Source organism: Nansenia antarctica (assembly GCF_963989245.1).
Source record: "Nansenia antarctica genome assembly, chromosome: 9".
Taxonomy (NCBI): domain Eukaryota; kingdom Metazoa; phylum Chordata; class Actinopteri; order Argentiniformes; family Microstomatidae; genus Nansenia; species Nansenia antarctica.
The window spans coordinates 6,433,238-6,460,608 of record NC_137679.1 but is presented as its reverse complement, the minus strand read 5'-3'; the positions used below and the strand labels follow the sequence as shown (position 1 = coordinate 6,460,608).

Here is a 27,371-nt window from a genome sequence, read left to right as displayed (position 1 = left end):
CCACCAGCACCGGAAATAAACCAGCAGGAAACTTCAGTCCAGACTTGTCCTCAACGGCACATTTCATTTAAAAAAGCTTCCAGATGGAAGTTTCGATAAAACCATCGATAGAACGCAACAGGGAAGTCTCAACACATTAACACGTCCACATAGAGGAGGTGTGGAGGAGCCACATAGAGGAGGTGTGGAGGAGCCACATAGAGGAGGTGTGGAGGGGCCACATAGAGGAGGTGTGGAGGAGCCACATAGAGGAGGTGTGGAGGAGCCACATAGAGGAGGTGTGGAGGAGCCACATAGAGGAGGTGTGGAGGAGCCACATAGAGGAGGTGTGGAGGAGCCACATAGAGGAGGTGTGGAGGAGCCACATAGAGGAGGTGTGGAGGGGCCACATAGAGGAGGTGTGGAGGAGCCACATAGAGGAGGTGTGGAGGGGCCACATAGAGGAGGTGTGGAGGAGCCACATAGAGGAGGTGTGGAGGAGCCACATAGAGGAGGTGTGGAGGAGCCACACCTGCCTGGCTGTAGCGCTGCATGAGGCCTGCCACCATCAGATCCAGCCCAGGTCCCTCCTGGGCAGACAGGACACTGATCATTTACATTGACACTTTTGGCATTTAGCAGACGCCTCATTCCAAAGCGACTTACAATTAATACGTTCGACTAAGCAAGTGAATCATCAATCCACCAGTCGTAGCAGGAAGAGTAATCTAGCTCAGGCCCGGGGCCATGGGCAGTCTCAGTGATAGAAGGAACAAAAAGACAAAATACAGTTGTTGTTGTTGTTGTTGTTTTTTGTATAGACACTGGATAAACAGAGAAACAGTACAGGGGGGCAGTAGAAGTCTTGGGGGACACAGTAAATGGGAAAAGCGGGTGTCTCAGGAGAAACAGTGCTGGGGGGTAGTAGATGTCTCAGGAGGAGCAGTTAAGGTGTAACCTGAAGAGATGGGTCTTCAGTCTCCGATGGAAGATGGGTAGTGACTCTGCAGTTCTGACAGGACTTCAACAGAACCTCATTACTCACAGAGGACATCCACAGTGCGGTCCCCTTAGCTGTTCCCGCCAGCTTCCTGGTGATCTGAAATGACACACAATAAACACAGAGGCCCTCATGAGACTACACATCAGTAGTGAAGAAGGCTTTGAAATGTTCTGCTTTGCTATTGATAATTGACATAACATAAATGCTCACATTTGTAATATTTACTTTCTTAGTGGAGTCCATTTTCAAAACGGACCCATAGGTGGAGGTGATCCTCTCCTTGATGTGGTCCACCCTGTCTATCATATCTTTCCCATAGACAGTGAGCAGCCACTTGTGATTCTCCTTCATCTGCTTCACCAGGAGGGAGGAGCTGATCTCCTTCATCTACTTCACCAGGAGTGAGGAGCTGATCTCTTTAATCTACTTCACCAGAAGAGGACCCATACGTCACATGCATACCTTTGTGACAAAAAGACACATGTTTTATAATCGGAATACATATATTGATATGAGTCTCATGGAATATCATGCTTGTCATCAAATTTCTATATTTCTCAGTGAATCAGCATTTCATATCATTCTCATGATGTCTTGTGCAATCAACTGTGATAGAACACACTGCTCTGCTCAAAGGTCATTGTGACCTGGGAGTTGTGTGTTTTGATGATTGGATTAAACATGCAGAGGTGTGTCTTTTTTCTCAGTATGAGGTTTTGAGATTTATGTATTCTGCTGAAGCTCGTTCCAGCAGCGGGGTGCCAGGACAGTCAAGAGCTGTGACCGGGTAGTGCGACTGCTGCATCATGTGTGTGTGTGTGTGTGTGGGTATACCCTGTCATTTATGACAAATACTATGCAATGCATTGTTCAATTTCTTATATTATCAGCATCAACGGCCCTCAGCATCAACGGCCAGCTGGTTGAGCAGGTACAATCCTTTAAGTACCTGGGGACAAAGATTGACACCACTAGGCCATCGTGGCGATATAACGGTTTGTAGCCTGCTGCTGATATCACCACAGTAGTAAATATTACTTTATTAAAATATGAACATATAACAATAACTGGGGCTAGTATGACCTATGCATTTAATCGGCCTGCAATATCTTGCCAAACAATTTCCCCCGCCTTGTTAATTGCTGCAGTATTGCACTATTTTACATCTTATTTTTGTTCTTCATAAAGATCAATAATTAGGAGTGCTGCGCAAAAAGTGCTGCGCAAAAAGAGTGCAGTATCTTCATTTCGACAGTTTGACTCTTCAGGGCTCTTTATGTCTGCGTGCACACGCCCATATCGAGGATTTCTAAGCCGGTGTTCTGTGAACACTCATGACACAAGCCTGATCCTCGTTCGAGGAATCACCTGAGGCTTGAATTCCAATCCCGAGTTTCCTGATCGCAGGATTTATTTTTAGCGCCGATATACTAATCAACGTTCGTGGAATAGCCCCCTGGTTGCTGAGGACTAGGCTGGTGTGTCCTCAGGTCCACCAGATACTCTGCCAGGCTGTCCACATGGTCCTTTCCTGGCATGCTGTGCTCATCCACTGCCAAAAAATAATACCAATACCAGGATACCACCTTCAGGTTTTGTGTGGATATGCTCAGATCTGACTTCAGATTCAGAATAACATTCTACACAACAAAGATATACAATCATCAATAATTGAAGCAGAATTATAACCGGCAGGAAGTGACATGACCACAATGAATATCTCCACAACCATAAGGGCCATTGTAATAATCTTGGTATCAGATGAAAGCTAACACCTGTGGGGTGTCAGAATCAAAATAGATGTTACTGTGTAGTAGCAAATAGAACTAGGACTTTGCATGTAATCAGTATTCCAATGTAAGATTAGTACTTGTGCCAAGTTAGATGCTAGTAATGTGAGCCAGTGACACTTTGGAGAGGTTTTAGTATAGGTATGTTCAGACGGACCACCACATTGTGCCATTTGGAGAACTTTTGGCACCACCAGTGCCATTTGACCTTTCTCATGTACCAGACTGTAAAACGAATTATATTTCACTGACAGATCACTATATGTATAAATTCCATGCAAATTCAACTGTTTTCTCACTTGTTTTGAAAAGTAAACCATTCACCTCTATACATTTTCCCACTCAAAGAAAAGCATACAAAGAAAATGAAGTTTGACTCAGATTTATTGTCAAAGTGAGAATATACAAAAATACAATGAAAGCAAACTTTGAAATATGAAACAGAAAATATAATCAAACATGCAATGAAAACAAACCTTGAAATTGCAGAAATAACAGGTAAAAACAACTTAGAAGTATGTACAATGTCTGCCACTCAGTCATTTGCACCTGCATTTGCACTAACGCTCCTCAAAACAGTTCCTATAGTGCACCATACCACTCTTCAAAACAGCTCCTTTTTAATGTGAGGCACAGAGGGACCTGGCCCTTCCTGCAGTATACAGGTGTCTTGACCCTGTCTTTGCCAGCGTCCTTGCACCTCTTGCAGTACCTCATCTCAGTACCATCCGAAGAATATACAGAATTACAATATGCATCCCAAAATGTTTATCCATAGACTCAAGAATCAAGCTTAATTTAAATGTAATTTCAGAAAGACAGGCATTACACAATACTATTTCAACCCAAAAACATATATTGGATAGGCAATATGAAATAATATGAATAATGAAGAAAACTTTGAAATATGAAACAGAAAATATAATCAAAAATACAATAAAACCAAACCTTGAAATTGCAGAAATAATAGGTAAAAACAAATCAGAAGTATATACAATATACAAATATATATATGCTTTGAGTTGCATTTCATGTACGAAAGGCGCTATATAAATAAAGCTTTACTTACAATGTCTGCCACTCAGTTATTTGCACCTGCAATTGCACTTTCTTCACCACAAGAATGTTTCCTAGATAGGATTTCACTATGAGGACAATAGTGAAATAAGATTCATTTTTATCTAATCATGAAAATAGGTTGAACCATCCCGTTAAAAACCATGATATCTGTGACCACTAAACAGTCTGATACTCCAACCCTACTCCCACACTTAACTCCTAACACTGAGGACCATGTGTTGGTTATTACAATATTTCTAATGAGGTCAAATACAGAATCCATTAGAGGACACAACCTTCCTGTTCTGTGAACAAAGACCACAAGTTACTATAAATACATGGATGAATCTATCTTCGTTTTTACTATAATAATAATAATAATATATGCAAACACTTTCATCCAAATCAACTTACATTGCAGTGAGTGCATACATGTTTCAGTATATATGGTCCCAGCAGGGATATATGGTACTACACAAGGGGCAATGGAACTCTGTCAGTGTCCGTACCATGATGCTCTCAGGTTGCAGGACTTACTGAAACTGTTCCGACTCTAGGAGCAGTGGTACTCTCTCCTGTGTGTATTCTCTGATGTACCTTTAGGGGATGTTTGTAACTCTCCTCACACTCCCCACAAATGTTATGGCTTCTCTCCTATGTGTGTTCTCTGATGTCTCTTTAGGTTTCCTGCGTCAGTAAAACTCTTCCCACACTGGGAGCACTGGTATGGCTTCTCTCCTGTGTGAATTCTCTGATGCTTCTTTAGGTTTCCTGCATCAGTAAAACTCTTCCCACACATACCACAGTGGTATGGCTTCTCTCCTGTGTGTATTCTCTCATGGGTCTTTAGGTTTCCTAGTTGAGAGAAACTCTTGCCACACTGGGAGCAGTGGTATGGCGTGCTTCCTGTGTGGATACTCTCATGGGTCTTTAGCGCTCCTGTATGCCTGAAACTCTCCCCACACAGAGAGCAGTGGTACGGCCTCTCTCCTGTGTGTAATCTCTGATGGGTCTTTAGGTTATTTGGAGTAGTAAAACTCTTCCCACACTGGGAGCAGTGGTATGGCTTCTCTCCTGTGTGTATTCTCTCATGGGTCTTTAGGTTTCCTAGTTGAGAGAAACGCTTGCCACACTGGGAGCAGTGGTATGGCGTGCTTCCTGTGTGGATACTCTCATGGGTCTTTAGCACTCCTGTATGCCTGAAACTCTCCCCACACAGAGAGCAGTGGTATGGCCTCTCTCCTGTGTGTATTCTCTGGTGTGTCTTTAGGTCTCCTAGTTGAGAGAAACTCTTCCCACACTGGGAGCAGTGGTATGGCCTCTCTCCTGTGTGTATTCTCTGGTGGGTCTTTAGCGCTCCTGCCTCAGTAAAACTCTTCCCACACTGGGAGCAGTGGTATGGCTTCTCTCCTGTGTGAATTCTCTGATGTCTCTTTAGGTTTCCTAGTTGACTGAAACTCTTCCCACACTCGGTGCAGTTGTGTGTCTTCTCTCCTGTGTGTTTCCTCTGATGTTGCTTTAGGGTGTTATGGGAAGCTAAACTCTTCCCACACTGACGGTCAGGGTAAATATCTTCTCCTCTGTGAGCCTGTGGTTGTTTGTGGTTTCCTGACATGGTGGAGCTGGACTCACTGTCTGAGCCTGGGTTGGAGCTCTCTCCTGTAAGAGTAGGAACATATACAGGATTAGAAACATTTCATTCAACCTTCATTTATACAGGGGAAAACACTCTGAGAACTCTTTTGCAGTTGCCCCCTGTCCACAATATATATACCATTACAAAACAAAACATAAGAAACACAGTTCAATACAGACATCAAGACATCACTTAAAACCACAATATATGAAGAGAAACAATCACCAAAGAGGTCCTCTATCAACACCCTAAATTGCTTGTGCGACACCAGAACAACCAACTGGAATGTTTTTGTAGATTTTCCCTGCAGTGAGGTGCTCTAAAAGTGGATTTACCCAGTTTGGTGGAGACCCAGGTAACCTCAAGAGTTAACCAACTTTGAGAAAGAGTTCAGCAACTTGTGCTCTTGAATTTCAGTAATGAGGTTAGGTAAGCTGGGAGTTTATGCAGAAGGCAAGATCTACAGACCTTTAACAACGTCCAGGTAACGGTTTGATTAAGTATGCAATGATTAGTTTTAAAAAACCCTAATCATTGCATACCTAACCCAGAACAAGGGCACTATGGTCAATGGCATCCAAAGGTTTAAGTGTAGTGGCTGCTAGGGGTGCAACGGTTCTCGTTCTTTTTACGGACGGTACGGTTTTCGTTCCACGGCTCAATTCACTAGTGAACCGTGACGGTTTCCGTTTTTTTTTTTACCTTTATTTTACCAGGAAGTCACATTGAGATTAAAACCTCTTTTACAAGAGAGACCTGGCCAAGACAGGGTCAAAATAGTAGCTTAAAAAAACAGTTCAGATAACAAGACAGGACATAAGACAGTGGCAACAATACAATAGACAAACAATGGTAGGGGTATTTACAAGGTGATTAAAACATTGAGAAGTCTAACCAAAGCAGGTACAGCGAGCGGTGACCACATCCTTTAATCTACGCTTGAAGATACTTATGGAAATAAGGGCCTCTAATTTAAAAGTAGTCTGTAGGTCATTCCAAGACCAAGGGCCATAATAAGACAAGCTTGCCCTTCCAACATTGTTCATGATAAGTGGCACCTTGTATTTTGTATTGTAGCCATCTACGAGACCTGAGACCCGAGCCACTCGGTATTGGGATGAACTTCAGGCCCAGATAATTCTGTAAGAAGCCAGAGATGATTTTAAACACAAGTGTACCAGTGTTGGAGCCTTCTGACAGAAAGAGATGGCCATCCAACCAGACTATACAGTGTACAGTGATGGGTCCTGAAGGCACTATTGGTGATGTATCTTAGAACCGAATGATACAGGGGGTCTAGCTTGGATAAAGTGGACAGAGAAGCAAACCTATATACTGTATCACCATAATCCAATTGTGAAAGGAAAAGGGCGGAGACAAGACGTTTTCTGGAAGCCAAGGAAAAGCAAGATTTAAATCTATACAGGAAGCCCACTGTACGCTTAAGCTTTATGGCGAGAAGATCAATTTGGCCGCGTTCTTAAATTAGCTCTGAGAGCGCCGGAACGTCCACGTGAATGCCTCGAACGTGGCCTTTGGTCAGAGGTCGAGTTGGTCTGGAACGCAGTTGTACATCTTTACTGCCTAATTGGCTGCCTAATATCCAATCACAGGGAAGAAACAAAAACACTGTTAGAGAAAAAAAAGGTGAAGATGGCGACCGGATTAGAACACATGGCGAACCCAGTTGAGAGGCAACAGTTTGAGGAAGCCCCGGATTCCTACAAGTCTGCGGTGTGGGGGGAATACGACAATAAGGGGGAAAAAACAGTGGACAGAAACATTACTGTCTGCAAGCTCTGCTTAAAGCGTGTGCCATATGCTAATGGATGCACCTCTAACATGAAACAGCATATTCGCCGCTACCACTCAACGATAACACTGACTGGGAGCAGGAAAGCCAGTCAGGTAGCGTCAGTGAGCAGACAGCAGTCTCGAAAGTGTTTATTTTTTGGGGGAAATTTGAAAGTCTTTTTTGTTTATATACAATTATATATACATTATATAAACATTATATACATTACATATACATGTGTATGTTAAAGTTCCATATGTATAAGCAAATATAAAGTAAAGTACTGTTTGTAAATAAATAGTAGCATTTGTTTCTGAACCGAACCGTACCGAAAACCGTGACCCAAAATACCGAACCGTACCGAACCGTGGGCTAACTGAACCGTTGCACCCCTAGTGGATGCTACATTTTTGTTGATGACATCACCATAATCAAGCACTGGCATGAAGGTTGATGGCACAGTTGATCTGATTTGTGCTGTTTAGGGAATGCCAAGATATGTTGCTTTAAAAGAAGCCCATCTTAACTCTTAGCTTTTTAACAAGCTCCTCTGTATGTTTCTAAACTTCAACTATTTGTCAAACCAAATGCCTGAAGGTACCATGTAAATCTGTACAAGCTATAGTACACAAATATAAACATAATATGAGCACACAGTCATCATACGCTGAACTCAATCCTACAGAACATTTGTGGGCAGAAGTGAAAAGGCTTGCGCGAGCAAGGAGGCCTACTAACCTGACTCAGTTACACCAGTTCTGTCAGGAGGAAAATTCCACCAACTTAATGCGAGAAGCTTTTGATTGCTACCAAAGGCAATGCCACCCAATACTAACTAAGTGTATATAAACTACTGATCCACTGGGAATATGATGAAAAAAATACAAGCTGAAATAATTTATTCTCTCGACTAATATTCTGACATTTCACATTCTTAAAATAGAGTAGTAATCCTATCTGACCTAAGACAGGAATTGTAAAAACTGTAAATGCAGGATACTTTATTATTACTTAATTATTTACAGATAACACAATATTCTTAATGCAAATAGTAAAAAGAACCTGACCAATAATCGATCCTTGATCCATCCTATGTTATGTCCAAAAAACCTGATTTAGGCTAACCTTAATCAGTTAAGAAACACTGCGTTCTGTCAGTTAAATAATATTCAATACAGCTACATGAACCTGATCCAGATAACCTCTGAATAAGTAGGTAATGGTATTAATAAATAAGGACCATCCCTAATACAAATTAACACCACAGAGCAATGTACAATAAATACATTATAATAGGAGTCAAGTTCATGAACTTACCATCCAACTTACCATGTGAACCCAGGGACTCTGTGGACTTGGCTTCAGACATGGTAGCTGGGCTGTGAGATGGATCAAAGGAAGAGCCACACATAGTGGAGATTTAATTACACAACCATTCAGATTACCAAACCCCTAACAAAGAATATGCACTACTATGAATTGTTATTGTAAAGCGTCTTTAGCAGTGGCTGGGCTGAGACCCAATTCTCTACACCCTCTGGCTCTGGTGGGTTTGAAAGGAATACACTGGTCTAAGCAATATGGTGGTGTCTCAAATGGTAATAGTAAATGGACTGACCTATTCCAAAGCGCTTTACAATGGCCTCTAATTCACCCATTCACACACCACTGGCGGCAAGCTACCATGAAAGGCGCCAGCCCGCTCATTGGGAGCAATTTGGGGTTCAGTGACTTGCCCAAGAACAGTTTGACATGTGGTCTGTCAAAATACTTTTGAATGCATGCAGGATTCTGCCACAGTACAGGATAGTATACAGGATTGCTTTGCTGCATTGAGAATCTCCCTTCAAGAAGCATTTCCATGCAATGCCGTTATTGATCCAGCAGGGGGCGATTGTCAGTAGACAGCATATGCAAAGTAGTATTATAAAGAAATGAAGAAGAAGCCTTGACAAACGCTCTAGCCAAGGTTAAGATTATTATTATGGTGGGTATTGAGGTGATCAGTATAGGATATCTTGACAGTTATAATAGATCATTTAAACACTACAAATTGAAAAGTTAGGTTGACAGAGTTGGAGTTGTGCATACAGGCCTAACGTTAGTGTATATGTTACTTTACTTGTTTAAATTCTTCCACCTGCTGCTACTCATATAACTGTTGGGGAAGACTTTACTCTAACACCTTCAAATAATAACAATAAAAACTCTCTAAGAAACCGGAGCTGCTGATCACAAGAGGCCCTTTATTACAGACCGGGGCCTGAGCGAGTTCACGATGCAACTCTCTAGGCACTCAGAAATATCATCTCATATAGAATTCTCCTGGGGACCCCTCCCCAAATACTCGTTTACATACCGTGCCCCCAACTCCCAGCTCAATATCCTGGGCCTGTTGCTGTGAAACCCTTTGATCAGTGATTAGGCTAACTCTTTCCCCCCATATAGGCCTATTCCAAGCCCTTCTCATGATAACTCTGGGCATCATTAATAGCCTACCTCCTGGCTGGCTGTCTCCCTGAATAACAAATGGTACCATTTATTGCTAAATTCCTTCTCTGAAATCATGAGGGTTAGGGAGAGAAAACCCACCATACAACAAGCTCTTCACACAAATCCAACTTTAAAACGCAGAGCCGTCTAACTCGTGTTTTTATGACTATCAGTTTTGATACCTATTCAACTTCAATGATTACACAACAACACTCAACTCTTCAACAACCGACACTACCACTCTCAACCAGTCAACCAACCCTCCACCCGGTCCACTGAACTACCCCAGACTCCAATCTATCTATCATACTATCTATCTACCTACCTATCTATCTATCTGACTCTGTCTAACCTTCTATCTTTCCAACCTCATATTATCTATCTAGCTATGTAACATACAATCGATCCATCCATCCATCTATCTATCTATCAAACTCTGACTCTGTCTAACCATCTAACCTTTCAACTAACCAGACTAACTAGAAATGCCATTCTGCAATATTTCATAGATAAATAAGGTCTAGATTGGAAACGAGGACATACTGTAACAGAAGTCAACAACTTTCAAAGCGACTCATCTATTCAGCCTTTGTAAATTCACCCTATTAAGTCTAGAATATCACTGTTCTTTACTCTGATATCCAGTCTATCCGATTTCGACCTCATTCAGAGCAGACATTGTGACTTTGCAACTGCAAACCAAGGCCTCACACGAGTTGCACAAAGGACAGACGAACACGTGTTTGTTGTTTGGTCTTTCTTGCGGAATGTTGATATGAAATCAAAATACTCATCAGAACATATGTTTGATCCGTGGTGTATTCCGGTAGAAACGATCAAACAGATACAACATCTCTTCTGATTAGTATGTTCACCTCATTTAAACTTTCCGCAAGAAACAACCACCATTACGAGACGAACGAAGCAATGCAATGCAGGACTTGGCTACGAACACGTTTTACTTACATTTCTGCGTTTTCACCAATGTGGAGATACCGGCGCTGCTCCAAACGGCCCTGTCGGACGTCTAATCATCCAGAAATAAAATACAATTCTTACAAGCGAGCTACCTCGACGGACTCACATGAGAAGTAGAATGAAACATGTTATAAACACGTTGTCGTCTTTTGATGACGTCATCACTGGGTCTTTTCGTAGCTGTGTTCTGGAACTCCGCCCACTTAGCTCAGGTATATTTATTCAAAATAAAAGCGCCCGCGTTCAACTTGTTTAAGCATTTAGAAATACTACATTTGGATAAAGTAACCCAAATGATATGCTTCTACATCTTGAAATAAACATGTAAATAAAGATCCTACTCCATTACTCTATTATTTTTGCTTTGAAGGGTTTATCATTCTTCCAATATCCTAATTATTGTGATGAAAGACTGCTGCTTTGCATAGAGGACATAATGGATTGTAAAGAAATAATCTTCCAATGCTAAACATGATTGTAGTAATCATGTTAGAATATGTGTAAGAATACTTCGTATGACACCCCTCAAGTTTGAAACTCACTTGATTTATATTCTAGAAGTGTTTCTGAGTACTGTGTAATATGAATCAATTGAATATGAATCAGGTTAGTTTCAACCTTGAGGGGTGTGATACAAAGTATTCTTGACCATTTACTGTGTCCCAACAGTTAAAAGTGTCACCTCTAGATTGAATAGGGAACCCATAATGGACTGTACACAAAAACATTTCCAAGGCTAAACATGATTACTACCACTGTACTCAGCAACACTTCTAGAATATGGATCAAGTGAGTTTCAACCATGAGGGGAGACATACAGCTGTGTCTTGTCATGTAAATTCTACTAATTAATAAATAATAAAGATACACGTGAGTTGCTAGGCTCACAAGAACTTACCACTAAGGGTACACGATGTGATGAAACAAAGTCTCCTCCGTTTATTAAGAGCTCTTAGAGAAGCAAGATACAAAGCAAAGCTCTACCTCAGTTCTGAGGGGTTACTGAGGGGTAAAAATACTAATAATACAACAATAAGGAAGACAAGATATTATCACTTCTCATCAACACAAACACATTTCCATCAGTGGGGTGGAAGCTGTTCAATGTTTGAATGGATTTTATTTTAAAGATGTAAATACATTTCAGCTTTGTTGACACACTCGCTAGTCAACTAACACAGCTTGTTTTGTGAGCCAGCTAACAATGTAAAGCAGTGTTATAGTTAATAGTTATAGGTGCATGTAGGTCCGTTTACCTGCTGGAAATTTCTCCTTTTTATCCAACTGAGCTGATGTGCCATGCAGGGGTCATACAGGGGTCAAAGAAGTCAATACCACACAGGAGTTCAACCAAATCAAATGGTGCATCAGTCAGACAGTCACCACAGGTCAGTGAGCTCATTACACCTCCTAGAATATGGATCAAGTGAGTTTCAACCATAAGAGCTCTTAGAGAAGCAAGAGAAAGGAACCACTTTACACCACTTTACACTTTACAAGTGTTCTGGGCCCTTTGTGTCAAAGATGAATGAGCGCACCTAGCAGACATCCTGTCTGTGATCAAATCGTCAAACCCCTGTTTTCCTTGTTATTACGTTTGAATGTATTAATAGTTGGGTGTATAGTCATGTTTGATCTTATTTTAATGTATGTTTTATGAGTAGTATGTTGTTGTCATTATTGTGTGATGTTTCTTTCCAGTATTTTGTTGTGCCTTTTTAATAACATTCCACAGAAACCCAGCCAAATGGTCAATGAGCTCATGACAATTGGTATGGAGCTCATTACAGTGGTTATTGGGATGTAAATAGTGTCACACCCCTGGCTGATGTCTCTGTGGAAAACACTGTTTATGAAATGAATACTTTTGTTGTGTAACTTGCCAGTGAGTGTCCCCAATAGATAAAAGGTATTTTGACATTCATGGTTGAAACCATACCCAGTGTTGGAATGGGATGAATTGGCAATCGAAGATTTGGGCTTCAACGTCCACTTCAGTCCAGCCTTCAACATGATGACTGAGGAGACATCCCCTGGTGTCCTGAACGTCACATTTCATAATAAAAAGCTTCCAGATGGAAGTTTAGATAAACCAAAAATGTATGTGACACCAGCTGGTGAAATCATAAACCATTTGTAATTTTTCTACACAAGTATTTGAATGTTGATGCACCTCAAGAATGGGAATGGGACAGAATGGGAGAAAAGTGACTAATGAAACCGCAGCTACAAACGCTGCTAACAGCTAGCGGCTAACAGTGGTACATCGCTAGGAATGTCTAACTGCTTTTTTATAACATCACAACAAGCTGAGAGAACATGGACATGCTAAACACAGTGTGGTTTGGGGTTTCACCAGCAGGGGGCGTCACATGTTGCAGTGATGAACTGTCTGAACCCCACCAGCACCGGAAATAAACCAGCAGGAAACTTCAGTCCAGACTTGTCCTCAACGGCACATTTCATTTAAAAAAGCTTCCAGATGGAAGTTTCGATAAAACCATCGATAGAACGCAACAGGGAAGTCTCAACACATTAACACGTCCACATAGAGGAGGTGTGGAGGAGCCACATAGAGGAGGTGTGGAGGAGCCACATAGAGGAGGTGTGGAGGAGCCACATAGAGGAGGTGTGGAGGGGCCACATAGAGGAGGTGTGGAGGAGCCACATAGAGGAGGTGTGGAGGAGCCACATAGAGGAGGTGTGGAGGAGCCACATAGAGGAGGTGTGGAGGAGCCACATAGAGGAGGTGTGGAGGGGCCACATAGAGGAGGTGTGGAGGGGCCACATAGAGGAGGTGTGGAGGAGCCACATAGAGGAGGTGTGGAGGAGCCACATAGAGGAGGTGTGGAGGAGCCACACCTGCCTGGCTGTAGCGCTGCATGAGGCCTGCCACCATCAGATCCAGCCCAGGTCCCTCCTGGGCAGACAGGACACTGATCATTTACATTTACACTTTTGGCATTTAGCAGACGCCTCATTCCAAAGCGACTTACAATTAATACGTTCGACTAAGCAAGTGAATCATCAATCCACCAGTCGTAGCAGGAAGAGTAATCTAGCTCAGGCCCGGGGCCATGGGCAGTCTCAGTGATAGAAGGAACAAAAAGACAAAATACAGTTGTTGTTGTTGTTGTTGTTGTTTTTTGTATAGACACTGGATAAACAGAGAAACAGTACAGGGGGGCAGTAGAAGTCTTGGGGGACACAGTAAATGGGAAAAGCGGGTGTCTCAGGAGAAACAGTGCTGGGGGGTAGTAGATGTCTCAGGAGGAGCAGTTAAGGTGTAACCTGAAGGGGTCTTCAGTCTCTGATGGAAGATGGGTAGTGACTCTGCAGTTCTGACAGGACTTGTCCCTCCCCCATCAGAACCTCATTACTCACAGAGGACATCCACAGTGCGGTCCCCTTAGCTGTTCCCGCCAGCTTCCTGGTGATCTGAAATGACACACAATAAACACAGAGGCCCTCATGAGACTACACATCAGTAGTGAAGAAGGCTTTGAAATGTTCTGCTTTGCTATTGATAATTGACATAACATAAATGCTCACATTTGTAATATTTACTTTCTTAGTGGAGTCCATTTTCAAAACGGACCCATAGGTGGAGGTGATCCTCTCCTTGATGTGGTCCACCCTGTCTATCATATCTTTCCCATAGACAGTGAGCAGCCACTTGTGATTCTCCTTCATCTGCTTCACCAGGAGAGAGGAGCTGATCTCCTTCATCTACTTCACCAGGAGTGAGGAGCTGATCTCTTTAATCTACTTCACCAGAAGAGGACCCATACGTCACATGCATACCTTTGTGACAAAAAGACACTTCTTCTTCTCCTGTATAGTCAATCAGGCAAGCAAAATCATCGGTTCACCTCAAATTCCCCTGTCTGAAATATACAACCGGTCATTAATCAGGAAAGCCACACAAATCACACAGGACCCTTCTCACCCCCTCCACCAATCATTTCAGCTACTTCCATCAGGCCATCGTTACAGAATTCCACTGGCCTGGAAAATTCCACCTTTTTATGGCTCACGCTGTACCTAAATACAAAATACCAGGTCGCAAATACATCACGGAGACGGCCGTCCCTGCCCTCAATAAGAAGGTGACTGAGCATGTTTCAGATAAGCTAGGAAAGGTGCAGGCCATCAGCTTCACTACGGATATTTGGACCAGCGACGTCTCCCCACTGTCCCTGCTTAGTTTAACTGCTCACTGGGTGGACTCCGAATCATACAACCGGGAAAGCGTTAGCAAGTAAGCGTAAGTGTTAGCAATAATTTTACATCGAGGTGAGTATGCGGCTCAAAAAACATGTTTTTTTGTTTTGTTTTTTCAAACGCCGTGGTATCGGATCAGTACTCGGTATCGGCAAGTACTGCACGGTCAGGTATCGGGATCGGTATCGGGATCAAAAAATGGTATCGGAACAACACTAGATGTTACCATGCCAACCAGAGAGGGTGTGTTGTTTTAAATAATGTTGTTTTGGGAGGGGTGGGGTAATATCATAAAAACACACTCTTATCTACCCCCATTAAAGTACAGGTCATGATGCGTGTTGTGTAAGTGTGGCGCAGGTTACTATCAAACTCCAGTCATTGGGCGGGAAGCCCTTCTGGTGTTAGCGAATCCAGGCCGAGTCTCTCTGGCACACTTCCGACACCCGAACACCGACCACACGGTGCCAGGCTTTAAATGTGTGCTGTACGGACTACAACTCCCATTATGCAACTCACGGGAGAGTAGAAGGTTTCATTACATCCTCCCAACATTTAAACAGGCCCTCAAAACTCACCTCTTCAAGCTCGCCTTCATTAGTTAACCCTCCCCCCTCCCATGTGTCCCCAGCACTACCTTAATTAGGCCCCTATACTTTCTTTTATTTATTTCTTGTTTATTTTTATTATTACTACTCAATCTTTTCAGTTTGTAAAGCTTATTTGAGTGTCTAGAAAAGCGCTATATAAGTCTAATGTATTATGACATTATCATGGATCTGCCAGGCAATCAACTTGTCAGTCAATTGTTGGAATTTGGTCTTTTTTTGCTCTAGGGTCAGCCATAGTCAGCACCCCTACAGCAATTAGGGGTTAACTGCCTTGCTCAAAGGCACATGCAGTTCCTTCCTAGTAGCCAGGTTAAGCTTGTCAGTGTTTCCTCCAGGATTTTTCCCATTCGTGGCGGGGCGGGCATCTTTCGCGCGCACAGCGCCGCGTTTTTTTTCCCGCGTGCACGCGACACCAATCGTGGTGATTTTAGAGGCAATAGATTATTGTTGCCCCGCGCATATTGCTATGAATAGTTCGAAGCTAGGTGCTTGCACGTTAGGTGCGAGAATGCTCGGTTAACCCATTAGCGGGAACATTATATTTGTTTCACAAAATAGGCTGATTTAATTGACCATGAACATCAGAGACAGACATTACGAATGTTCATTTAAAATACTCTATACTGAGCACTGGTATAAGAACATGAACCAGAGAACAGCAGTAAATGCAATAACCCACAGTCGTCGCATTTTCGATTAGGATAAGGGATTAAAGGCACCGGCGACGGACTAAAAGAGAAATCCGTTTACCGGCTTTTTACACGCACATGAGTTGTTGTAAGACTCATAAATGTTTCATTTCCACGGCAAAACAAACAATACACAACGAGGGTTTAGTACTACCACCGCATGATACAGCTGCATGTCATAAACTCGTGTAGAACAGCTGGGGAGTCTGAATATGTTTTCAACAAGGCAACAACTCTGCTTCTCACTCCAATTTTAAACTCTGAGAGCGCTGGAGCGCACACTGGGCCCGACGTCATAGAGAAACCGAGTCATTTGATTGGACGAGAGGCATTCCACGAGTGCTGATCGGATTTCCTGAGAGAATTTACGAACGCAGCCAGTTTTGAAAGCGCCTCGCGCCGCGCGCCTGTTGAGAGATTCAGTCTCGATTGCAGTGCGAACACAAACGACGAGGTTAATTGCAACATTGTAACATATTGTAAATAACTACCCCTAAATCGTAACGAAATGTTGGTCTGGAAGCGGCCTAAATCTAGCTTCAATCTGCTTTTTTTATGTTCTCCGGTCATAATAACTCGCTGCCTTTCTGCGCAGCTTGAATCAAAGTGGACTGTCTGAATGGTGGCGGAGGAAATTCTTTGGTGGCGGCCCGCCACGAATAAATGCATATAGAGGAAACACTGCTTGTAAACAACAATAGATAAGTCACACTTGTTTGTGTTTCTTTGCGTGAACATCAGGGATCATTCAACTGTTCCTCAGCAGTATTGAGTGTCTGAGTTTCTGAGTGTCTGTGAGTTTCTGAGTTTCTGTGTCATACCTTGTTGTTGCAGGGGATGGCGATGTCCACGTATCTGAGCGGGGAGTCGGTGTTGCACAGAGCGATGGTGGGGATGTTGACGTAGGACGCCTCCGTCAGGGGCTGGTGGTCGGCCCGGGGGTCCGTCACGATCAGGAGGCGGGGCTCGCGGAACGCCGCCTGGATCTGATTGGTGAACGTCCCCGGGGTGAAGCGACCGTGGAAGGTGGTGGCGCCGGTGGCGGACGCGAACTTCAGCACAGCCCTCTGGGAAGAACAAGGAGAGAAGAAGAATTAATAATAATAATAATTATAATAGTTTTGTTGCCATGCAATCAACTTGTCAGTCAATTGTTGTTTTGCTCGAGGCACAGGGTCAGCCATAGTCGGTGTTCCTGGAGCAATCAGGGGTTAAGTGCCTTGCTCAAGGGCACACGCAGCTCCCTCCTGAGGCGGGGATCGAGCCAGCGACCTTCCGGTTGCTAGCCGGCCTCTCTAACCTCTAGGCTACTGCTGCTCCCGTAATGTGTGTTAAAGTTACAGCGAGGTTAGGACAACATGAATAACAGCCCTGGGAGACCAAGACGACAGAAGATAGTTAGGCAGCAGGTAGACCAGAGCCCAGTTCTTCCTAGGGGGGATGGGGCGTGTGCACGAACTACATTGCGTTGTCAGTACTTGGTGGTCTGTACTCCGACAATACAGTTGAATCTTTTATTAGGACTAATATGCATATGTTTTGATCATTTCCATCTGTAATATATACAATTCACCTTGCCTCGACTAGGCGTCCGTCACATAGCCAACGATGGCATTGTGGGCAGGTCAATGGTGACATGTTGTTGTGGCGCAGGTTACTATCAAACTCCAGTCATTGGGCGGGAAGCCCTTCTGGTGTTAGCGAATCCTGGCCGAGTCTCTCTGGCACACTTCCGACACCCGAACACCGACCACACGGTGCCAGGCTTTAAATTTGTGCTGCCCCGTCAATTACAAAAGGGACGCCGGCCGGCTTCACGGGCGCAGTTTAAGACTAATCCGAGACTAAACGGCATCCTCAGTGGAGATCCTCCACTGCAAATGTGATTTAATCCTGGACTAGGCTTAAGCCTCGTCTGTGAAACCAGCTCTGGATATGTTCCATATAAAAGACTTACGTCATCTTCAGCTACATGCGTCCTCCTGACTGCGTCCTGGCTAGGTTAACGCAGAGCACCTCACCTCACCTGGCCAGTGTTCCTGGAGGAGATGACACACGTCGGCGGGGTTCTCGATGGCCACGATGGCCCGGGCCGCCAACAGGAGCTTCTCCCAGGTCTTCTTCAGGTTGATGATGAACACACCTGGGAAGGACCAACGACGAAGGCGTCAAGTCAACTGTTTATGATGAATGTGTTACTAATATAATTATGACAAAAAAGAAATACATTCGCAGTGGCGTCTAGATTGTCTAATAACAAATGAACATTAAGGTTGCAGACTGATTGTGCATCGTTCATGCTTAAGTATACATGTTAGGGTACATGTGGGGAAAACGGTTTATGTTGGCATTTCCGGGGACAGGGCAGCATAAAACGTTGACTTGGTACATGCTGGCATGTCTAACCCTAACCCTACCCCTAACACCTAACCCTACCACCCTAGCACCTAACCCTAATTTTCCCACATGTACCGTATTCCCACATGTACCGCAACACATACATTCCATCACACCCTTCATGCTTTTTTTAATCTAGCGGTGGCCTACTGGATAGTAAATTGGACTGGTGATCAGAAGGTCGTGAGGTCAAACGACACCACCACTAATGTGCCCTTGAGTAAGGCACTTAGCCCTAAGTTACTCCCGGGAGGTCGCAGGGTAACTCATCTGAGGGACGGCCGGGGACAACCGGAGATCTCCCATTCATTACTCTACTCACCATCGGTCTTCCTCTTGTAGACGTAGTGCTCCATCTGGAAGTCCATGTTGGTGCCTCCCAGATGGATCCCTGCTGCCAGGAACTTGAGCACATCCTCCTCCTTCATCTGAAGGACATCTAGACCTCCGGACATCGTTACCACTTTTCCTGCGTTACGAATTTAACGGAAAAGCTGGTAGGGGGGGGGGGAGAGGAGGGGAGAGAATTTAGGCAAAGTATTAATCGCTGAGTCACTGACTTCCATTGGAATTGAATGTACTGCTGTCTTGTTAGTTGTGTATGCCTAGTGTTGTCTCAGTATGTCGCAAACAGCAGTGTTTCCTCTATATGCATTGATTCGTGGCGGGCCGCAGAAGCATATTTCATCCTAACTACCTTTGTAACCAATAAAACAGACTACAACAATATTCTGTGCAAGAACTGGTGCCATGACTAACATCCTGCCAGGTTCGAGTGTTGTTCCATCACGGATTGAGATTGTACAGCATGTTAAGACTGCCACCTCACCCACCAGCGATGATCTCACTCTGCCCTTCATCGACAACTCACACAGCCACTAACCAGACCACGCGAGTGCTTTTTTGAAGGGGTGGACCTACACTGTTCATTCATCTTAAACTGACCATCCCGCCACTGATGTGAAAAATCCTGGAGGAAACACTGAACAGTAAATGCTCTGGCTACGCGCAGCTGAATAGTATGAATGATCGGAGTTAGTGCTGTTCCCTGTCTAGAAGATAATGCCAGTCATAGTGGTTACTACCTAATGTGAAACCTGCAGCACTGGGATTACACATGCTGCGCAATCATGCTGCACGATCTCAATCCGTACCGTATGATCATGCTAGAATGGAGTGTAAACATCACAGATCACACTGTCAATGTTGAAACACATCATTAGGCAATCCGTTAATGCGGATCGCCTAACAGACGCGATCCGCCAGCCTAGGTGCAGCAAGCAACGAGCATGGACGGCATGGCTTCAAGGCCTAGTGAAGAGTCTCATCTACCATTGAAATTAACCGATTCTGCTGCTTTAATTCGGCTGATATTGTTGACAGTAGGGATGTTACGCTCGACGCAGTAGTCACGACACGGCGTCTATCTTCCGACGCAATGTGCGTCGATACAAATGTATCGATGCTTGTGTCAAATGGCAAAAACCACGTGACTACTCGAAGAAAGATTCGTACGTCACACACGCACATCTGACACGTGTGTCAGTCGTTCCGCAAACGGGGCAGTGTTCCAAGTTTGGTACTGCATAAAATGACGTTGAACTTTCTCATATTCACTCATATTCGAGGGTTGTAGTCAGAGTGGAGACATACGGACGCTAGACAGAATACATTTATTGACAGAGACAGAGATAGAGATAGAAATAGACATGAGATTGGTAGATATTGATAGATAGATATAGTACAGAGATAGTCATAGATTCATAATTGCAACACATAGGCTAGCCAGATAGATACACATTAAAAAACGTTGCCTGTTCATGTACACAAGCAATAAATATTTGATTGTTCACATAAGCACAAGTCTGTCCAGTTTCCACAATGTAGCCTTGTTTTGCACTCTTTCCCTGTTCCACGAGCACGTCCCAACACTGTTGACCCTGTTATGACATGTTGACCATTTATATCTGCTCCAATTGTCAAACAGCCATGTCCCAGACATGCCGAAATGTCATTCCGATTTGTATCCTTACATGTCAAGGGGATAGTGGAGTGAATTGGACTGGTGATCGGAAGGTTGTGAGTTCAAATCCTGCCTGAAACACCACCACTAGTGTGCCCTTGAGTACTACAATTACTCCAGGGGGAATGTCCCTGTAAGTAGCTTTTGGAATAAAAGCGTTTGCTAAATGGCAAATTATATTCTATTCATATCAGAAATGGACACAACAGTTGCATTTATGTATTTATTCATATATGTATTTATTATAGTCTACTAGACACACCAACTTTTAAGACCACATATATGGCCACATACACATCGACACAGTTTGTCACAGCACCTTTATTGAACAAGACATCGCAGATGACGGTGGGCTTATTGTATTTTGCCTCAAATTCCTGACTTGTGAATAAGTCGATACAGCCGCCATACCACGACCTGACCAGCCGATGTCATTGTGGAGCTGCTGTACCAGGACCTGACCAGCAGATGGCAGTATAGGCAGTACCATGACCTGACCAGCAGATGGCAGTATGGAGTTGCTGTATCGACTGCATCGAAAGATCGACACTTGTTCCGACACAATTGTGTCGAACGTGTCAATTGCGTCGAAAGCTTCGTTTCCCCCATCACTAGTTGACAGCCAATGCAAAGCCTCCTAACAGTCTGTATTAGTGCATTAATAATTGTCTATGCTGTGTTATTACAAGAAAATGCACAAAGTGTATCTCACCACGAGACAACGCCGTATGGAGTTCTGTTCCTCACGGTAAAAAGAGTTCGAGCAGTGGAAGTGACGTGGTGATATACTGAACGATCCTCCAATCGCATTGCGTTTCCGCCGCTGGAAATGGAGATGTAGGTGCAAGGTCCTAAAATAGCCAGTAGATGGCAGTCTAACACAGCTAAGGCTGTGCATGATAGGAAGTTGCCACCTGAGTCAATTTAGGCCAGATATGATCTTTTTAAAAAAAAATATTATTGGATGATCAGATGTTTAGGAGCAGTAATTGGCATCTCTGCTTCCAGAAATCATATGCACGCTATCCAAAGGGAAATACCAGACGTGAAAATGAGGCCGATTATTGTAATTAATTTGATATGGGCCAGCTAAACCTGTCAAATGTTGGGTTTTTTGCCATGGCCAGGAAATATATCGTCGTGTAACCTACCTACCCTTCTTCTGTCCTTTGGGTGCTACTTGAAAGGCTGCGAGAGAGAATGTCACTAAGATTGTTTTCCTCTGAAGATGTTAGTTAGAGGCTTTGAATATTTAGGTTTTAGTTGCATCAATAGAGATGCAAATTAAGATTTTTTCCCAAAATATGGATAGGCTACATGTAAAATCCTGCACTGCTTTGGGATTAAACCGATGCTGGCCACGTCACATGTAGAGGATTAGCACACTCAGGAGAAGGAGAAGGGACATGCAAATGAGAACCTTGTGTGAACGATTGGAAACATTCTCCAATCTCCACTGGAATACTGTTTTCCACAAAGCGCACACATGAAACCAACTGTGTGTGTGTGTCATTGTGTCTGCCCCGAAAAATCAGTATTTCAAGGAGGCGTTTGCCCTAATTTGAAAGGCATCCTTACAGGGATGTGCTGTAGTGGTTAGAAAACGAACACGTGGGGAAACCATGAACACCATGGATAGAATAGATGGGTAGACCCTGAACACCATGGATAGAATAGATGGGTAGACCCTGAACACCATGGATAACCCTAAGGTGGATAACTGTAAATAACACTGACAAGAAAAGGTCAATAAATCTTATAATAAAAAAGGTGAATACAATGAGTTTACCCTCCACTACATCCTCTGCTCTCCACTAAAGAGACACTTGACAGTCTCAGAATGTGAGAGTGAGGTCACTAATTGGCACAATTGGCACAACCTTAAGGCCAATGCACACGGCGTGCGATTTTGTCGCACGACAACATTCGATTCTCAGCCTGCCTGGTCCGACTTTGGTGGAGTGAATTGAGAATCGAATGTTGTCGTGCGACAATATCGCATCGCACGCCGTGTGCCTTGTCTCATTCAAAACAATGGAATCGAATTCGCGGTGCGACAAAATCGTGACAATAGTGACAATGTCCTTGTGACATCATCAGGCAGACAGCCTAACCGTCAGGGTTGTGTGACTGTTGTCACTCTTCCTCTTCACATTGACCCGTCAGTGGTGGTCCAAGGACACAGGCTCTGTCACCCTCTGTCGTGTCACGGTAGCACTGGGGAGGCCAGGAGAGGGGGGGGGGTGAGAGGAGGGGAGATGAGGAGGGGAGCTGAGGAGAGGATGGGAGATGAGGAGAGGATGGGAGATGAGGAGAGGATGAGGGAGTGGGGGAGGGGAGCTGAGGATGGGAGATAAGAAGGGTAGTGGAGAGCAGGAAGGGAGGGATGGAGAGATGAGGAGGGAAGGACAGAAGGAGAGCAGGTGAGGAGGAGTGGATAGCAGGTGGGAACAGGAGAAGAGAGCAGAAGTGGAGGAGGAGAGGAGGGCAGGAGAGGAGGGCAGTAGGGGACAACAAGATGGGGTTCTGATAGCCTCGAGACTGAGGACCAAAATACTACATTTCTGAGACTCACTACATGCAGAAAGACACCCACAAAGGAGTACAATAACATTATGTTCGGAACCTGGTGATGATTGATGAAGACAAAATTATGCAATGAAGGGACAATGCAATGTGTCGTTATGTACAATGTAATCAGTAATTATAATGTATGATACACTAGGTTAAGACACATTGAATACAAACACAATCATTATTTTTTTTACAAAACTGGGAATTTTATTCACTTAAAAACCAACAGGCACAGCATCGGTCTGAGCAGTCTCACATGATGCACAGACTAATCATATCTACAATAACGACGACCAAATATAGTTACAATATCAAGGACAAGAGTGATGAAGAAGAGATGCAGATGATCGACAAGGCAAAAATGCTGACCTTGGAGCGACGGCACAAAGCAGAGTTTGGTTAAGAGTTTGTGTTACAACACAGCAAACACAAGACAGGGCTGAAGAGATTCCTATCAAACTGCAACATCAGCTGTCTCAGTTCATCAGCTGCGAGAGGAGCTTGAATTAATGTGCGTCTCATTCTAAAGTGCATTCACTGACAGGTTCAACTCCTCCCCACCAATTAGGCTATCAATTGCTGATAATTGAATCATCAACAATTATCAACATTGTGACACTGAATTAAATGGTCAACAATTATCATAATTCAATGATCAACAATTGAATTGCGTTTCTCTGGATCATCAGAGTTCTTACTCTATGGTCTAACATCATTTAACAGAGAATAAACTGGTTGCAGAATAATTACAAAACGACACAAAACAATCTAAAGATTATTTATCTATATTAATAGTATAGAAAATATAAAACATTGTTGCATTATGCCCATTGTTTATGAACACTATTTAATATCAGATTATTAATAATAATGATACTAATAATAACTTTTATTTGTATAGCAATTTTCCTGCAGCTCAAAGTGCTTTAATCATTATATAATCATAATTTAATTATTTAGTCATTTAAAGGCAATATTAAAAAGATGGGTTTTTAGTCTTGACTTGAACATATTTGCTGAGGTTGCATCCCTGATGTAAACTGGCAGTGCATTCCAGAATTTGGGTGCATAAAATGAGAATGCAGCCTCACCAAATCTCTTCTTTTGTACATGTGGTACACAGAGATATGCTAGCAAAAGGTCTTTCAGATTAGACAACTGTGTCAGTGTAGCCCTCAACTGTCTGGGGATACAAATGGTAAAGTAGTCCTTGGTCCAGAAACAACCTCTAGCCCCTACTCCCTATTCATTTGTGTAGATCTTAAATGATAGGATAGTCCTTAGCCTTGGTCCTGTACAGAAACAACCCCTAGCCCCTACTCCCTCTGTCCAACAATGCAATCTATCATCTCCTGAGAGGAGGGACAGTTTGTGGACAGGAGGCTATCCTGACGTGATGATAATGTGATGGAGCCTGAGAACTGTATCTGATTGATGTCGACCTGTGAAGTGACTAACATTAGGATGACCAGACGTCCCGGTTTGTCCCAGATCGTGCTGGTGTCCCGACAAATATCGGTAAAACATTCAAATGTCCCGGTTTTCAACATTCACTAACAAATTAACCCGATTTTCACCACAATTAGTAAGTAAGTAAGTAAAGCTTTATTTATATAGCGCCTTTCATTCATGGAATGCAACCCAAAGCTCAATTAAAATACTTATAATAATACTGTAATGTTTCCACATATGAGTCAGAGGCAAAAGTCGAATGCACACATCCAGGGGTTTAATAAACCACACCAAACAACTGTGTAGAACTGCGTAGCAAACTCCACAATTGTATTTCCTGTTGGTCCATAAAATATGTCATATACTATGTATCTATTTAGCGCTGCCCGTAGCCACCGCCTTGCTACTACTACCCCACCCTCACCCTGGCCATGCTGCTACTACCCCACCCTCACCCTGGCCAGCCTTGCTGCTACTACCCCACCCTCACCCTGGCCATGCTGCTACTACCCCACCCTCACCCTGGCCAGCCTTGCTGCTACTACCCCACCCTCACCCTGGCCAGCCTTGCTGCTACTACCCCACCCTCACCCTGGCCATGCTGCTACTACCCCACCCTCACCCTGGCCAGCCATGCTGCTACTACCCCACCCTCACCCTGGCCAGCCTTGCTACTACTACCCCACCCTCACCCTGGCCATGCTGCTACTACCCCACCCTCACCCTGGCCAGCCTTGCTGCTACTACCCCACCCTCACCCTGGCCATGCTGCTACTACCCCACCCTCACCCTGGCCAGCCTTGCTGCTACTACCCCACCCTCACCCTGGCCAGCCTACCCAAGGTGTTGGATCTAGCCGGGGTCCTGAAGCACCTACAGGTAAGTAAGTAAGTAACGTTTATTTATACATTTATTTATTTGCACAAATTGACAATGACAAACAGCCGCCCAAAGTGCTTAACTGATAAAAAGATAAAACACTGGTAAATGAGAAAAACTAGATAATATACAGATAAAAAACAGATAAAATAGATAAAATACACTAAAAACAGGGTGCAATACAAATAAAAGTGCAAAAAGTGCAGTGTGAGGATGAACGTGCGGTAAATCTGAAAATCTGGTCACCCTAGACGAAGTGTGACAGCAGGAAGTGGGCCTTGTGAATGTTTCACCAGGAGCGGTGTTCTCATTGGCTGTCTCACCACACCGGCCAGATCAGCCAATCATCCCTGTTCTCTGTATCTCAGCAGCCAATGTAGCAGAGATGCTTTCCTCATGAGGAAGCCCTGCCTGAGTCGTCAATTCAAACGTTGCCCACAGACCTTGAGGATGTGCTTTGGCTTCATGGTAGACATTGTTCAAACCCTGCTCATCAAACCAATCAATCAAATCAAACTTTATTTATAAAGCACAAGTCATACATTGAATGCAACTCCAAGTGCTGAACATAAAAACAATAGTAAATTAAACACAACACAATAAAACAAGAGGTAGGAGATAAGACATAAATAAAATACAACACAATACAACCAGGAATAAAACAAGAAATAAGAGATAAGAAATAGGAGTAAAAGTGCAAGTTGAGATAAACACTAGATAAAAGCCAGGCTAAAAGGGTATGTTTTAAGCTTTCTTTTAAAGATATCCACACTCTCTGCCAAGACTGAGACTCTAAAGCCTTACCGTGAGTTGAAGACTGTAGATTATATTTTGTATTTATTTTTTTACTGCACTTACAGGGACATCGTACAGGCCCCAGTGTAAATGCCATAGTTACTGGAAGTAGCTGATCTGAAATAAGGTCCCATATGGATTGAAGAGTTAAATTACTGATTGATGTATTGTAATGTGCATTGATTCTTAGAATTAAATCATCCATCATCTAATCGTACACAGTTGGTGTGATAAACCTCCACCAGAATGCACACAAGACAATCACACACCTGTATGTAACCCGTATGTAACCTGTATGTCCATAGATCAGGAGAAACTGTAATAATACATGGTCCAGAGTTGTTTAAACAGCCACTACTAACTTCAGGTAAATTTAACGATGGCATGTTTAATATTTGTGGCCAAATCAAAGCTATGGATGATGACATGATTGGGTCGGAGATTTAACAATTATATTTATCACACACACACACACACACACAAACACACACACACACACACACACACACACACACACACATACACACACACACACACACACACACACACACACACACACACACACACACACACACACACACATACACACACGAAGAGGAGGAGGAGAATTCATAACCCCACAAAACGCTCCCCTGCCTTATTGATCAGTTATCTTATTGATCTTATTGATCAGTTAAGTGCCAATATTTTGGATACGACTTGTTGCATTGACTATTTTGACCTTATTTGTTGTTTTGTTAAAGGCAAAAGTACTGTGATCCAAATGTGTTGTGTTATGCAGTTATCATTTTATACAAAATCATTGTTCAGACCAAATACTATTTTGCTTTATTTATCAGTTTTGCTGGTAACAAAGACCATATTTGTTATTTTATACAAATAATTGTTAAGCATTTCATGAATGCTATTTTGCTTTATTAATCAATGCTGGTAACAAAGACGGTATTTGCTATTTTGTTGGAGACAAAAATAGGTTACTGTGATGCAAATGCAA

The 27,371-nt window shown here is 43.3% G+C and overlaps 1 pseudogene across 1 annotated transcript; it reads right to left on the bottom strand.

Moving 5' to 3' along the window:
- Positions 1–1,874: 1,874 nt before the first annotated feature.
- On the bottom strand, positions 1,875–21,434 carry LOC308165074 (small ribosomal subunit protein uS2-like; annotated as a pseudogene). The gene is made up of 9 exons (XR_013938043.1): positions 21,390–21,434; positions 18,977–19,148; positions 18,284–18,400; positions 17,079–17,324; positions 14,301–14,462; positions 14,118–14,171; positions 13,596–13,653; positions 2,422–2,534; positions 1,875–1,931 (listed from the first exon to the last, which is right to left on the bottom strand). The product of XR_013938043.1 is annotated as a small ribosomal subunit protein uS2-like (transcript).
- Positions 21,435–27,371: the final 5,937 nt, after the last annotated feature.